An 8,701-nucleotide genomic window follows, 5' to 3' on the forward strand; every position below is an offset into this window, starting at 1 on the left:
TTTTGAATTCATGGGTATCGTGATGATAATGTCAAATACTACAAATTACAAATCTGTGTCATACGCCGAGGAGCACTGACCAAGCCGCAATATTTGACACATTGGGAGTGAGAACGGGCTGTAATGTGAGCAAGTCAGAAGAACAAAGTGTTTCAATGGCCACTCTAAAGCTTTATTACATCTCCACGGGGTCATAGTCATTTGACTGCTTTCAGTGTAGAACAATTCTCGATTCAAAATCTTAAGAACCCGTACAAATTTGCAGTTTATAAGATGCTGATACTGTAGTTTGACTTTTGTGGACCTTTTGGGGAATTGCTCATACTGCTTTGAAGTTATTCTTTGGTAATTTGACAAAGCAATCCTAACTCAGGATATTTATTTTTTTTTACAGGGCTTTCAAATGTGTTCTTCAGCACAGCTTGCATGTAATGGAGATGGATCTGTTGACAAGCGAGCTCAATAGCTGTTATAATTTCTGACTTTTGACTTTTCTTCTATTGCGCCTTAAAGGTAAAGCTTTTTCAAAAAGCATGTAAGTGGACCTTTGAATAGAGATTCAGAGACATGGCATTTGCTTTAGTCGCTGTGCTGCTGATATATTCAACCAAATCTTGAAATCTTTGAACGCTTCAGTAAACAATAAACAATGAAGATTAAATGTAAACGATTTGATTCAACAAACCAGTTGATAAAAAGGTGCAAATCACATGATTCTGGTCTGAGTAGGGTCCTGACATGATAATTATGTTAGTAAACTACAGAAATAGACGTTTCTTATATGTGCAATACCAACCCTATAACCATCTATGAGCTTCTAGATCTCATTCTGCTGCAATATTGACTATTTGTCTTCACTTATCATGCTGAGATTTAACCCACCAGCCACATCTTTCCTTTGGCCATCAGTGTGATGAATGGGCAGATGCTGTGTTATCTTTGCACACTTTTCATAATAATGCTATTTTATCGTTTTTTTCCATTGTTGCTCCTCTGCCACTGAGGGATTGCAGTCCGTCTAGTTTGTCTTTCATGACTGATGATTGATTTGTTCCATTTATTTTACATCCCATTTTAACTGCAAGCAGAAATTAGTAATAGTTTCGAGACCGAAAGAGTCCAATAAACAACAAATGACAATAAGCTGCCCTGCCCACAGTGCTGCTGCAGTGTGAGTCATTTTATCCCATTATTTCTCCTCAGCGGAAGACTAGCCGTAATGAGTAAACAAGGCTTTATGTTACTGAGTCTTTTTCTCCAAGGCTACAGACTCAGGCACAGTGGAATGATGCAAAACTAACAGACAACCAACAGTGCTTATTGTTATTCACCATAAAGTTTTATTTCTGGGGAATGTTAGCAGTTTCTCTCTATTCAAATGCGGTGAGAATGGTTTAACAGCTCGGGGAAATGCAGTGGAAATCTCATTACAGTGTACACATCCTGGAAAAAATGTTAGCTCTAGGGCAAATTAAACGCCTTCTCCTGAATTGCAAAAGGCTTGTTTCGACTTTGGTGTTGAAATAGAGCACAGGGTGTGTGGGTGGGTGGGTGGGGGAGCTAACAGCTCTGCCACTACCCGACTGCTCAAACAAGCGGGGTTAAACTGTAACCTGTGGTCTGCTGTGACCCTCTCAGCAGCAGCTACACGGGCGGATTTGCATGAGAAGTGGCTGCTGGATTTTCCGTCTTTGGACGAGGCGGTATAGTCTGAAGCACATTGGCAGGTGTGCGCATACGTAAGTACTGCTGAACACCCATTGATATTTGGGTCAGTTCCCATTCTAGTCTCATGTACCAACATTCCTGTGATCCACCATGCTCAGACAAAATGAATGCGAGGCATTTCTCAGGTGTTTCACCAAATAGACCTGATGTGGTTGAGTGCTAACGAAGAGAGTGAAGTGTGCTGTGGAGGAATCCCTTGTTGTTAAACCTCTGAATACAGTCTGAGATGTAATAATATACCACAATCAATCAATGCTAGAACAAACCGCAGCAACGAAAACTACTAATTGAATCAACACCTCTTTGACACAAAGATGGATTCACAAGAAAAAAAAAGACTCATACTTCTGGTAAGAGGTCTTATGGTGTCAGGAATGCCAAACAAACAAAATAAGAGGACACCTTGTGAAAAAGGACATTGCCACAGACTACAGCATCTAATGTGTATTAATTCCATTTTAAATAGTTCCCAACAAATACATGATTTACTCCCATTTGAGTAGCATTTGCTAAAAGATATTGCGTCCAGTTGTTTTACGAAATGACCGAGGTTTTTTTTTTCTTAACAAAAGTATATATTTGTGACCCGTTTTTAGAGCTGTACGTTTACAATAGCAATTAATGTGTTGAAGGCTGAGTGCCACAGATAAGCTGTAGCAGGAAATCATTAAGAGACAGACTTGGTTTTGGTCCTTTCATGGGATTTGTTGACAATAACGAAATTATAGAATATGACCAGACTTATCTTTTAACTGGCATTTATCAACCCAATTTGAGCTCAAATTTATTTAAATAAATATACGTGAGATGTTTACATAATTTCACTATTCTCTATACCGGCTAAAAACAGTTCTGTGCCTAACTGTTAAACTACCACATTAAGAGGAGGTGCAGTTGTTTGTATGATTGAATTATTGGAACCATGTTTTAGTAGATACACTATTTGATAAAGTTAAGAGTTTTAATTTGTCATTATTCATGCTTATAAAAAGCTGCAAGCAATCAAATGTTTGGGTACAGAGTATTCTGTATGTATGTCTGTATATCTCTCTCAGGAGCTGAACAGAAAAACACCTAGTGATTTCTAGGTCAATTAACATTCCAGTGTCATTTCACAGAGAGTGGCCGAGAGCCCCCAGGGGCATTCTGGGATAACAGATGCTCACAACACACAGCCATACCGTATCAAACTGGCTTCACAACCTGAAGATAAAACCCACAAAGATGTCAGCCTTCAGGCTTTAGCTCCAGGATGTATAATGCCACTGACAAAAGTAAAATTCTCCTTAGAGAGAGAGAGAGAGAAACACAGTACATGACCGAAACAGAAATGTGAGTATTGAACAGTGACCTTGAGTGATCTCCGAGGTAGTGGACCTGCTGCATCTCAAATGGACCAACGCCAGGCCAGAGCCATCCGTGCTGGAACGAAAGGGCCAAAGTGGGCTCATTTGAACTGGACCTGAGCCAAAGTGGTGACTCTGTCAGCAGGTCAGCATTACTTAGAGCAAGCTAATGGAGAGTAGAGGAGAGGAGGGAAACAATCTAATGTAATGAAAGACTCTTAAAGTATTGTGGAAGAAGATAATCTTTTGTAAATATCTAAATATACAAGGGAAGGAAAAATAATGTCAACAAGGAGAAGAACTTAAACTGACTACTCACAAACACTGCTACAGACGTAAAATCATAACTCAAGGTAGCTTTTTCTGGAGCTGTCAATCGCATCTTATGGCCTTCATCGGAAGGTGAAACAACTTTCCATTTTGCTGATAAATTCCAAAGTGATGTCTTTGAATTGCTTGTTTTTCGTCTGCCCAACACTCAAAGATATCCGTCTTAAAATGTTCGAAACTCGGACCAAACTCTTCTCGGTTGAGTTGCATTGTGGGTAATTTAGGCGCCAGGATTTGAAAAGGAAGAAGAATGTCAATATAAAGTAACTGATGCAGCAGAACCCTTTTGATTCCATATTCTCTCGTAACTCCGGCAATGTTGTAGGAGTGTAAAGCTAATGTCGGTGGACTACTCTTTCAAAGCTGGATTTGTGAGAGTTTGTTCTTCTCGCACGTTGTGACATTTCGGTGGGTCAATTCCAGATGTTGGGCTTGTTGTGAGGTAAAGTCAAGAGTTCACTGTCTGTGGGAGAGGCTGCTGTGTAGAGTTTTTTGCGAAAAAAAACCGTTCCAGCTGATTAGTCATGAGGGAGGAGTGGGGTTGTACGTGCTCCCTGCATGTGATCTGATGGATGGAGAATTTCTGCTGCTGCTCTCACACAAAAGTCAAGAAGAGTTGAAAGTTGAAAAGTGGGTCAGACAGAAAGTCAGAAGGAGAGAGAGAGAGAGAAATGTCAGAGTTCGAGATGGACAGAGTAAAAATGGATGTTGCTTATTATGTTCAAGCCACATATTGTATCTGTGAAATGCTCAACAGTGAGTGCAGGAAGGCGAGGTGTGCAGCAGAATTATATGTAAATGTAAAACAAACAGCAAATTGTCTGCGAGATTATTTGCAAATGAGCGAACGCATTTACTAACTACTAAAGAGATCACTTGTGCTTTTTAAAATTCCGCCGCCTCCCAGCTGTTCACCATTTGATATAGGATGCTGTAGTTTCTAACTGCTGTGGATTAATGGGTGTGAAGCTTTTTGGGGGGAAATGAGAACTGCAGGGCAAGGTGTTATACTGGGGATCATTCATACTGCCAATAAAATACTTACATTCCCCTCATTCCCTCTGCAATTTACACATGAGTCTGTGAAGACAATGTCCTTCATTGCCAGAGGGAATCCATGAACTTAGAGGGACAGCTCACCCCTAAATCAAAAATACATATTTTCCCTCTAACCTGAAGAGCTACTTATCATTCTAGATGGTTTTGGTCTGAGTTGCCCTGGAGCTTGACCGTAGAGATGTCTGCCCTTTTTAAAATATAATGGGACTAAATGGCACTCGGCTTGTGGTGGTGAAAGCGCCCAAAAAATATCCATGAGACTATTCCCAACACGGTCCGTGGATTATCTTCAGTAACTGGCTTCTGGAAAGGGACATTGCTGTTACGTTTTTCAAATGTATTTTTATGGTGATAAATAGCAGGTAAGAGGGAAAATATATAGTTTTATTTTGGGATGAACTGTCCCTTTAAGGCTTTGTCTTATAAGGAACATCAGGGAGCATAATATTTAAAGCAATAGTTTGACATTTTGGGAAATGATTTGCTTACTTAACGAGTTCGACAAGAAGATCCACACAATTGTGTTAGCTTTGGACAGAGTCGGGCTGTTTCCACATTTACACTCTTTAAGTTAAGCTAAGCTAATCAATTGCTGGCTGTAGCTTCATATTACAGATATGAGAGTGTTATTGATGTTCTCATCTTACCTTTAAATTGTACAAATTTAAAGAAATGTTTAAAATCTGAACAGAGGGGGGCATTCATTCGATTACCTTCCAGCAATTTCTTCACATCAGGAGATTATCAGTGTTGAGAAGCAGAACGTTGGGAGGACAGTGAGAAATGAGAAGCATGGGAGGTTGAAAGAGCTCTGGAGAAGAGACGGTTGTGGGAAAAGAGCAAAATAAGCAAGATAAAAAGACATTCTTTCAAGCACATTAACCCTGTTACGCTACCGTATATCATGCTAAACCCCCCTCAGCTCTCCTGCCTATTAACCATTAGCACTGAGGCGCATGTGTGTTATCACACTCCAACACACTCTGGCCAAGGTTATATCCCTGCATTTTATGGCAGTGCAATTTCCAGCAATTTAAACACGCAAGATTAAAGAGAGTCTACTCTTCACCTTGGAACCATATGACAGTAGTCACAAGGTAACACCCGAAGATGGTGTGCTTATGAGATAACAGAAAAGAAAGAAAAAAACTCTTATCAATTAGCACCTGCTCTGGGGCTGCTGATTCAGCCCGTGTGTGCTTTAGCTCAGATAGACAACACTATCAACTGTTCAGTTTTTCTTTAATCTTAATCTTTGGGTTTGTTGGCCGGAATATAAACTGGAGAAATGTATGTAGGTGCAGTTTTATAATTTACAAGCCTTTGAGTATGCAGAATTCTTGAGATTATTAATACTATATACTTATTAATAGCCAAGAGATAGATGAGTTGATCGATATACTCTCTTGGCTTAACTGTAAATAACGTATTGCCAGCAGCCGGTTAGCTTGGCACAAATTCATGGCAACAGGGAAACAGCTAGTCTGGCTAAAACTGTAAAATCCGCCTGCCGTCACCACTGAAATTCACTAATTAACACATTTTATTACTTATGTTTCATACATACAAAAGTGTTTAGTGTAAAAGCAACAAGTTGTGGTATTACGGGAGGTTATGTGCCGGACTATTCCATTAATCTGTGTCATTGGCCGTTGGACAGGTCTGTCAAAAGCCTGAGCATCATGCAAAAGATTGATGTATTTATCTCTCCCTCCCCCCAATATTGTCACAAATGCTTCTCACCTCTCTCTGCTGGCCTTTTTTTAGTACAGTCTTATTTTTCTGCTCATGATCTGACCCATTTTCGTCACCGCCTCGGGAATCCACTCAAAGAATATCGCCTGTGACTTTGTCAAAGGGCAAACTCATTTTGCACCAAATTGTCTGTCATTTCATTTTATCTTCAACATTTTGAGATGGAGAAAGAAGAGGAGCCTTTCTCAGCATTCCCCCAAAATAGGCTATTTTCTTGACTTTTATTTCTCTACATTGAGCGTAGAAAGATTTGCAGCCTTATATCGGGCACGCAGAGTCATGGCCACGGAGAGTGGTGCCATTACCCATTGCCGTCTGCGTCCCTGCAGGCTCTGCAGCTAAATCCTCCCGCTAATCTCCAATTAAAACGGTGATAATAGGTGTTTGCCCAACTCAGTGCCCACCACTGCACCCCTGCTTCATCCTTCCTCCCTGCAACATCCCATCAAATCTGTCACGGGGGGACTCGAACGCACACACATGCACACACACTCCATCAGACTCTTTCCAAAGTGCCCGAAGGCTTGACCTAGATTTTGAGCCCACTTCACAAACTAATTTCTGCAAACACAAAGGGGGATTAGCAGAGATTAGGATGACAAGGTCTGAGGATTGAGAGGTAGCTAGCATAGGCCAATTATAATTACTGCCCTAATAAAAAAGTGGACTGTGGCTAAACCTAGAGGCCTTGTGTTTGGATCTGCTCTGCTCCCCAACTGTTATTTAGCTAACACCGTATGGTGCAGTGCTGCGTTTGTTCTACTTTTGCAGATAGGAAATGACGTTGATTCCAAATGGACAGCAAAGGCACACACAGCAGAAATTAAAACCCTGAGCAATTTAAGGATCCTGAATGGACTGAGATTTTTTTTTGGGTTATATTTCCTCAGGAAACAGTTAAAGAACAGCTTTAACTGATGAAGTTACACATTTCACATTGTTTTCCTTAGTCTGGGTCTGTTTGCTCTCTTCTGGCATTGTTGTGGTAGTCCTTCCAGATGCAGGTTGTTTGCAAAGAGTAGTTTACAGCGCTTTAACCAGTCATTTTCTTCCAACATATACCATATGTGGATCACATCTGCTCTACCAGTGTGATCCATTAAAACTACCGGTAATGTACTTTAGGATATTCCCAGCAGTCATGTTGAAAAGCGAGATTAGGAAATCTAATGAAAATGGAAAATTCAATCCTCTCAGGATCACTTGACTGGTTTAAATTTCTGCAATGTGTCGTGCATCTAAAAGCGACTTGAAAAGACGACTCTTTCATGTAAATCCTTTTTTTCAGAGCGCAGCTATAACCCCCAGCTCCATCTCATTTACTCGTCCATAAGAAGCAAAAAAAGAGAGAGGAAAACATCTGTAAGGAGAACCCAAGTTTGATGTGGTCACTAAAGCCATCAGCAAATCCATGTGATAAAGCGTCCTCTGAAATGTCAGCCACTTCTCATCATTTCTGACGCAGAGCTTTGGGTGTTTTTGAAAAGTCTTCACAGCACATTGAGGACTGGGTGTCTGAGTGACTGCGGCTAACTGACTGTGTCTGTGGGCGTTTTTTGGAAGTGTGTTCAAGCGCATGTGTGGTTTGCTGTGTTTATGTTCGTGTGTGTGCGTGTGGTCCGCGTGCAGAACAAAAGCGGACACTCATCAGCGGAGTCGGCGTGTGCACAACACATTGGGAGCAGGAAAGAGAGGCAGCCTTTCATCTTCGTTCATGCTTGCCGAGACCCCAATGAGGCCCACATGCCTGAGTCGGGCAAGGAATCCTTTTGTGTGAATAATACTAAAAGTTTAGGGGTCCCCTGCTGTCGGGTCCTGAGATGTGGCTTCAGAGCCCCCACTGGGGGGTCAGTGGAAGCCAATGAAATCTTTGTAAAGCACAGATACCAACCTGCCACGGGGGAAGGCAGGCAAAGGATAAAACCTTAAACCAGCTGTCAGATGTCCTGCATTATTTTGCTAATTACAAACTCAGTAGGCTTCCTGATCTCCCCCCCCCACTCCACTTACTGCTGTCCCAGCCTCAACTCTGTTACATCTTTAAGCCAGGCGTTTACTTAAGGAGGCTTTCCTAATTGATGAAAGGGAGCGAGAAATGCAACTTCAAACCGCAGTCTGACTACAAGTACTCATAAAAATGCCTGAGAAATTGGAGTTCTGCACACCTCGCGCTCATTCATTAGGTGTGGCTATAGGCTACCTCACATCAGCACACGTTGGTTTATCAGCCTCATTGTGAGCACGGGCTTTCCATACCTTCAGCTATGTTTTTTTTCTAAATAGTTTTCTCAGTGATGTTTTGGTTTGTAGATTAAGGTCTTGGCCTGGAGTTGTTTGTACAGACATGCCTGTCATAGTGGAAGCAGGGCAGACTTTTATCTGACAGGTAGTTTCAGGGGATGACTCCGATGAGTATGATGGGTAATTAAGAGGATCGTCTCTCTCTCTCTCTCTCTCTCTCTCTCTCTCTCTCTCTCTCTCTC

This window comes from Anarrhichthys ocellatus, unplaced genomic scaffold (genome assembly GCF_004355925.1).
Source record: "Anarrhichthys ocellatus isolate YVR2014 unplaced genomic scaffold, GSC_Weel_1.0 scaffold23, whole genome shotgun sequence".
Taxonomy (NCBI): domain Eukaryota; kingdom Metazoa; phylum Chordata; class Actinopteri; order Perciformes; family Anarhichadidae; genus Anarrhichthys; species Anarrhichthys ocellatus.